The sequence below is a fragment of the Haliotis rubra genome, unplaced genomic scaffold, assembly GCF_003918875.1.
Source record: "Haliotis rubra isolate DU_JTF1 unplaced genomic scaffold, ASM391887v1 Scf2332, whole genome shotgun sequence".
In the NCBI taxonomy this organism is placed as follows: Eukaryota; Metazoa; Mollusca; class Gastropoda; order Lepetellida; family Haliotidae; genus Haliotis; species Haliotis rubra.
This window is the reverse complement of record NW_025766373.1, coordinates 13,481-21,790: the sequence shown is the minus strand read 5'-3', so window position 1 is coordinate 21,790 and position 8,310 is coordinate 13,481. Positions and strand designations below refer to the sequence as shown.

The following is an 8,310-nucleotide window of genomic DNA, read 5'->3' as shown; positions in this document are numbered from 1 at the left end:
GTGCACCCTCGTAGATAGTCGAACTGGCCCAAAGCTCTTCCCTGCTCGTATGGGTGTATGCACTCACTCTCGTTGAAGACCGAAGAAAGACCATCAAAGTCAATAATTTGAGGGCAATAATGCATGAATAGCTTTCTGAGATCAAAGGGGAATTAAGCAAGGAGGACATCTTTTGTAATTCTGGTAATTGGATTAAACATTCCTCCTTACTGCTCATGAGAGAATTTGAGATTGACACATTTGAGAGCAATAATGCATCAATAACTAGCTGAGGTCAAAGGGTCAATTAAGCAAGGTTTGTTTGTTTTGTAATTCTGTTAAATGTATTGAACACTCCTCCTTGCTCATTATGGAGTGTGATTGTAAGACGTTTATCCATTCTACAAGGCCAACTGTGGGCTTTGCTGATGAGCAAATTTGACATTGACTCATTTTAGAAGCAGTATGTAACAACACCCGCACCTCAGAAAGGTTCATATCCAAAATGGAGTCTGAGAGGGAGTTTCAGACGTCACCTGTCACCTGTATGAATTGTACAACACCAACAAGCGAGTATTGATTCCAAGACATGAATATCAAAAGACCGTAAGTGAATTGCTGGTGGTAGAGACAATATGCTTAAAGAAGTTACCAAGAACGTGCACAAGTCGATTTGATTGACATGCAGTCCATATGTCAAGGTCAATTCGAATGGATTATGCAATATCAGTACCATCTCACTAAGTTATTTGTGTTGAGACCGTTGACCTCCAAGAAGTCTCGTTATCAGTTGGTTGACATCTTGCAGAGTGACAATGGTTCAGAATTTACTGCTGCTGACATTGAGGATCCGGAGGGGTCACAGATGTGGCCTAGCACCAAGATCATACATGGTAAAACCACGTCACCCCCAATCCTAAGGTTCTGTTGAGCCTGCCAACTGTGATGTGAAGGACATGTTAACAGCCTGGATGTCTGACAACAATACCACTGCTTGGACCATGGGACCCAAGTTTGTGCAGTTCCAGCTACCACAGCGGAATCAAACAAACACGATTTGCTGCCTGTACTGGATCAGATGCACACACTGGGGTGATTGAAACACCGAAGACGGAAGAAGATATCATCAATGCCATAATCGCCATGACACCTCCTTCAGACCAGCCAGCACCAGATGCGCCACCAGTTACTGTAGCTGTTCCAGATCCTCAGCAGAAGCAGCTATGCCAGATCCAGATCCACCTGTTGTAGCAGATATGCCAGTACCAGATCCACCTGCTAAAGCAGCCGTTATAGATCCACCAGCTGTAGCCGCCGTTCAGCAGAACTCCTTGTTGCAAAGAGACGTCAGCAGATCAGTATCCAGAGGAAGAGGGCATTAGACTCTCAGTTGCGAAAAGCCGAGAAAAATGGTGGAAAGAAGTAAAGTTGTTCTGTCAGAAGTTCACGTTGGTGACAACGTTACAGTTCCAATCCCATCCGTGGACAGAGGTAGAGCGCAATAGTGCGAAGGCCCGGGTTGATTCCTGGTGAAGGCACCTATGTTCGGGTCCTGAGGTGGGCACATTTGCGTAGTATCCTTGGACAAGATACTTAGATCCACTTGTCTCACTTCATCCAGTTGTAAAATGGGTACCCGTGAGGGTGTGTGCTGGCAATGAATGCTTAGTTCATTGCGCCTAACAGGCAGCATGGCTGTATGATCTCCAGGGAGTTGAAAGAGTATCGGAATGTACGATAGTGTCCTATGACCGGGGAGAGTAATGTACGTAGCGCCGTGAGCAGGCAATGTGCCTGGATATGAGCGCCATATAAGCGGACTATTACTATTACAAGTACTATTAGAGCTGATCCCCATTAATGACAGTGGCATATGCACAACTGCGGTCAAAGCTGGTGTTTTATCTGGAAAATATTCTCGTAATTTCAATTTGATGTGTGCGCCACAGCTCCGTACACCTTAGAGGATATGTCTACTGAAAGTCTGGTCTCCTTACGCTTGGCAGTCCAGTTTGGGTCAGCCTGTGGTGGACAAGGCTTTGTTAAGTGCAATTGCGCTGGAGTCAAGAGGTGCCAGACAAATAGATGCAAAATGCTACAAGGCCGGTGTAAAATGTAATTCAAGGTGCCACTCATCACTGTCTTGTCAAAATCAAACTGAATTGATGTTCTCCAAAGGCGTGTTCATCATACTTTTCCTTTGCACATCATGTACACCTATTATGTTGAATAAAGATATCATTGTAGCAAAGAAACGTCTGTTTCCCGCTTAAGACAAAGTCCAATTTCACATCTTTTTGAAGAATATACCTCTCAAACTACACAAGTAGTGATTTCAGGGAATATGTCTAAAATTCTAGAACGCATTTCAGTTTATGTATAATCCCTGCAAAGTTCAGTGATTATGTATACTTAGCAGCAAAGAAACGTCAGTTTGGAATTTTACCCTTCGCAGAAACGGATAACTGTGAACTCATTTAATGTTTCCTGAAGTGAGTGAGTGAGTTAATATTTAACGTCACATCGGCAATATTTCAGCCATATCGTGACGAGAACAGTTGATATTTAAATAGAATACATATACAGATATTAGAAAACCTGCCGACGAAGGACAGTAAAACAACTAGAATATCACAGATATACATGTAAAACTAGTAATTAAATCTAAAACATTTTACCTTTAGGGGACAGCACAATATAAAAATAGGCAATAGATCGCCAACAACTGAAGGTAGATCACCATACTAGGGACCATGGGGACTTACATTACTTTTGCTACCTGCATGGACCCTAGCTGGATTTACACCATCCCTTCAGCTGCTGGCGATTGGAAGAAATGTTAGCCAAAATTAAAAGAACAAGAATACTACGTTTAAAATCCTGGCAAGTTTAAATTGACTTTGAATGTTTTGGGACTTACGTACCCTCTCAGGAGGACAATAATTTTACGCTACGTCAACCCCCTTTAAGGGTACAGCCACTAACAATCTCAGTTACTAATAGAAACTACCAACAATATAATATTTAACTATTTACAAATCAGTCCACAAATCTAATTCTTTTAAAAATTCAACTATTAAATGAAAATTAACATTATAAAAGATCCTTCAATGTCTTGACATTAAAATACTTATCCCTTGTGACGGAATATTCAACACAGTCAAGCAGGACATGCTTGACTGTGATTCTTTCATCACAAGGGATGCAAAACGGAGGATCTTCGCCTTTCAGTAAATATTGGTGAGTATATCTAGTGTGGCCAATGCGACATCGTCGCATAATGACCTCTTCAAATCTGGACTGACAACCCAAGTAAGTGTAACCGATATAGGGTTTTATTGCATGTAATTTATTGATACCTACTTGGGTGTCCCACTTCTTTGCATCAGATCACGGATATAAGATCTTATAGCAGCTTTGTAATCAGAGTATGGGATCAGAAGTGGTGTCACAGATTTGTTAAGGGCTGCCTTTAGCAGCAATATCAGCCATTGTGTTCCCAGAAATGCCAACGTGGCTGGGTAACCAACAAAAGACGATGTCGCATTGGCCAGTAGCAAGTTCATTGTACAATTCAATAATTTCTAATAAAAGTGGATGTTTGCAAGAAAGATTTTAATAGCCTGAAGACAAGAAAGAGAATCTGAAAAGATGATATATTGTTTATATTTACGGTGTTTATTAATATATTTAAGAGCTGTTAGTATTGCGTTTGCTTCTGCTGTGAAAATTGAACTGTCATTGGGTAATCTGAAGAGATTGTTTTGGACTCCAATGACAGTGGCACAAGCAACCGCGCCACCATCCTTGGACCCATCTGTGAATAAGGATTTATATGTATTATATTTACTTTTAATTGATTATATTCTTGTTTATACTGTAGATCATTAGTTTCTGATTTTTAAATTTAGTGAGTGTTAGGTCCACTTGTGGCCTAAATCCAATTGCCAAGGAGGAGAAGAAAGAAGGCGGGAAGGAGCTATATTTTCTAGCTCAATGCCGGCAGCAGACAGGAATGGCTTAATTCTGTGCCCAAGAGGCGGAACAAGAGAAGGTTTTTGTTGTATAAATCCTCATAGAGGGATTGAAAACACAGCTAAATGCAGGGTTAGACTCGCTAGAATATAGTTTAGTAATGTATTGTAAAGACAATTTTATACGACGTTGTGTAAGAGAAGGCTCATCTGCTTCAACGTATAGACTATCAACTGGAGAAGTTCTAAATGATCCAAGACAGAGTCTTAGACCTTGGTGGTGAACAGAATCTAGTAGTTGAAGGTTGCTGTTACAGGCTCCGCCATATACGATCGAACCATAATCAAGTTTAGATCGTACCAATGATCGATATAGGTGGAGGAGGGTAGTTTGATCCCTCCCCACTTTGAGTTGGAAACAACTTTCAACAAATCAAGGGCCTTCAGGCATTTAGCTTTAAGAGATTTAATGTGCGGCAAAAGGTTAAATGGGAGTCAAAAATTAGACCCAAGAACTTGGCCTCCTTCACAACTTTGATGGGAGTGCCATTTAAAGATAGTTCTGGGTCTTCATGCGGCTTATATTTTCTACAAAAGTGTAGACAATTAGTTTTGGACTTGGAAAATTTAAAGCCGTTCTCAAGACACCATTTATTTATTTTATTTAAACACAACTGCAATTGCCGTTCAATAGTATGCATATTTTTACCACGACAAGAAATATTAAAATCATCCACAAAAGTGATCCATCGATTGAATCGTTTAAAACCTTGGATAAACTGTTGATTTTGATACTAAATAAAGTGACAGACAAAATACTGCCTTGAGGGACACCCTGATCCTGATTATAATGATCAGACAGGGTTGAACCCACTCGGACTTGAAATTGTCTGTCTTTTTAAAACTGTGTTATAAAAGAGGCAAACGGCCTCTTAAACCGAAATCATGTAAATCCTTCAAAATGCCATGCTTCCAGGTCGTATCATAAGCTTTCTCAAGATCAAAGAAAATTGATACAGCATGTTGTTTATTTACTATAGCATTCTTAACAAAGGATTCTAAGCGTACCAAATGATCAATGGTACTACGATTTTTCCTGAAACCGCATTGAATATTTGTTATCAGGTTATTGGTTTCAAGATACCATGTTAATCTATTATTCACCATACGTTCCATGGTTTTACAGACACAGCTAGTTAAAGATATTGGTCTGTAATTCGACGGATCTGTATGATCCTTACCAGGTTTTGGAATAGGGACTACAATGGCATTACGCCATGAGGGAGGAAAATTTCCAGACGTCCATATTTTGTCAAATAAGTCTAAAAGTGTGACCAGACATGGCTCAGGCAAGTGTTTCAGTAGCTGATAATGAATGTTGTCATCACTTCGCTGCAGTGTCATGAGCTTGCTCAAGAGCTGTATATAGCTCATGTAATGAAAACAGTTCATTATAGTCTTCACCATTATTTGATTCGAAATTAAGTTTTGTCTTTTCCTGTTGTTTCTGATATCTCTGAAACCCAGGGACATAATTTGCCGATGAAGAATTTTGGCAAGAGTTTCGCCAATTTTATCTGCAATTTGAGATTTGTCAGTAATTAAATTAGTACCATCTTTAAGATGGTGAACAGCAGATTTTGAACCTTTGCCTTTAATTCTTTGAACCATGTTCCATACCTTGGACATTGGCATTCGTGAGTTAATTTTGGAGACATAGTTCCTCCAAGATTGCCGTTTATTTTGTTTGAAGGTGCGGCGTGCTTTTGCATTCAGTATTTTAAATTTATTCAAGTTGTGGACAGTTGGGTGATGGCGGAAATATTTCTCTGCCTTTTTCCTCGCTTTTCTAGCATTTTTACAGTCTGCATTAAACCATGGCTTTCGTACATGTGAGGTTGTAGAGGACTTTGGTATACACTCATCAGCTATTACATTTAAAACGTCAGAAAATACCTGAATAGGATCAGCAATATCACTGAAACATTCGGGTCTTAGTTTAGATGTGCATAAAGTTTGAAATAAGGGCCAGTCTGCCTTCGAAAAATTCCATCTTGTAGAAGATGGAGAATCAGTTGGAGAAGTTTCTGATAGTATCGTTGGAAAGTGATCACTTCCACAGAGGTCGTTGTGTACTGACCAATCAAATTCATTAAGTAGATTTGAGTCTGCAAGAGACAAATCCAGAGAAGAGTAGGTGCCTGTCGCAGGATGCAGGTACGTGCTTGAATCATCATTGAATATGCACATGTCATTATTTGAGATAAAATCTTCCAGTATTTTACCTTTAGTGTTAGTATTTGTACCGCCCCAGAGTGGATTATGGCCATTAAGATCACCCATTATAATACAGGGTTTCGGAAGTTGATCACAGAGAGCTTGAAGATCAGTCAGGCGAAGTGTTGAAGAAGGCGGAATATACAGAGAGCATAATGTAAAGACAACATGAAGTGTAAGTCTCACTGCAACGGCTTGAAGATTAGTTGTAAGTGGACAGGGCTGTGAATAATATTCTGCTTAACAAGGATTGATGATCCACCAGTGGCTCTATCACCCAGAGGTGAGAAGGAATGATATGCAACGTACTGACGTAGATTAAAAGTATCTGTCTGTTTCAGATGGGTTTCCTGCAGACAGAAAGATGATGGTGCCAGATCTTGAACTAATAAATGTAACTCATTTAAATTAGTTCTTAATCCTCTACAATTCCACTGTACTATATTTCTGGAAGACATTAACTTTTGGTGGGTTGATTGGGGATCTACCCCGCACTTTCTTGGAAGGCGACGAGCTATGTGCCCGAGGATGGATGTTATCAGACACATCCATATCTTCTAATGACCCAAACTTATTACATAATTTGATCTTGTCTGACCCCTTTAGGGGCTCTATATTTGTGCTAGAAGTTTCTGACCTTGGTTTGACTTTTTGTTTTCCTGTTTGTTTTTCAGTTTTCTCAGGTTGAGATCGAGTGAGTGAAATAGGAGATTGTTGCTGAGAGAGGTTCTGCTGATCAGGAAGTGAATTTGCGGTCTGTGTTGACTGTTCAGGGGAAAAGAGTTCCGGAGTGTCCGTGCTGATCCATGTCAAGTCTGTTTGACAGGCATGTGACAAAGTAATAACTGTTGAAGTGTTTCCTTTGGGGCTGTTTCTGATGGTTTCCTGGCGATGGCTGCATAGGTTTCAGTAGTATCAGTTGACTGTGTCAACTTTTAGCTTCAGCAAAACTGATATTATTGGTGAATTTAATTCTGTTGATCTCCATCTGTTTTTTCCAAATGGGACAATCCTTAGAAAAGGCTGAATGATTACCGTGGCAGTTTGCACATTTTTGAACTACTGTCACAATCTTCTGTCACATGTGTATTCTCAGCACAGTGAGCACATGTAAAAGACAATGTGCAAGTGTTCACACCATGTCCATACTTTTGGCATTTAAAACACCGCAGAGGTTTGGGGATGTACAAATCAACGTTAACATTACAGTAACCTGCTCTGATTGATTTTGGTGGATTCGGCGCAGAAAACGAAAAAAAAGATATGTGTTAGTTGAAACAGTCTCATTATTTTTCCGGGTTGAAAATCTTTTACATATATCACTCCTTGATCCTTCATTTCTGATACGATGTCAAGTTCAGTCATATCTGCAAATAGACGATCTCGATCTCTTTACAATACCTTTACTGGTGTTCAGAGTTCTATGTGCAGAGACCTTAACCGGAATTCCAACAAACATTTCAGTGGACAGCAGGTTGGTTGCTTGCTGTTTTCTATTACATTCGAGCAATAGAGATCCTGAACGCAAGCGTTTCACGCCTTTGATTTCTCCTGCTATTCCGTGGACACCCTTTGGATATCGCAAACGGATTCAGCTTTAAGGAGTCTGATCAAGAGTCTCAAGAATCAGAAAACGTGGCCAGTAATCAATGGATTTCGAGGGTCGTTGTTCGTTGTCATCATTGTCGAGTAGACGTTTCTGTTTTTTGTTTGGGGTTTGGTATTCCATGTTGAGTTTATTTTGATTCGTCATCCGGGGTCCCCACCCACCACGGAGTATCACTAGGACAATGTTAAAAACAGGCGGGTTTCCAGCCTGCAGCACCAAGGATACCCGGATGATATACTCAAGCAGAATAATCAACAAGTGAGTTATTCCACCAGATTGGCCCATGAGCCACTGCCTTCTGGACATAGGACTCAAGGCAAATTACGAAATTGGAGTTGAACAATCAAGATTCAAATATATTTTAATGAAGCTAAGACAACTGACAAAAGTTTTAAAGAATTTCAAATTTGGTGCAACAAAATGTACATGTACAGGGCTTAGCATGACCAGCCGATTGATAGAACCGGCCAG

The 8,310-nt window shown here is 40.1% G+C and overlaps 1 long non-coding RNA gene across 1 annotated transcript; it reads right to left on the bottom strand.

Moving 5' to 3' along the window:
- Positions 1–3,550: 3,550 nt before the first annotated feature.
- Positions 3,551–6,822, bottom strand: LOC124278243. Its single transcript, XR_006899037.1, has 3 exons — positions 6,693–6,822; positions 4,880–4,884; positions 3,551–3,563 (listed from the first exon to the last, which is right to left on the bottom strand). It is a non-coding gene; the product is annotated as an uncharacterized LOC124278243 (long non-coding RNA).
- Positions 6,823–8,310: the final 1,488 nt, after the last annotated feature.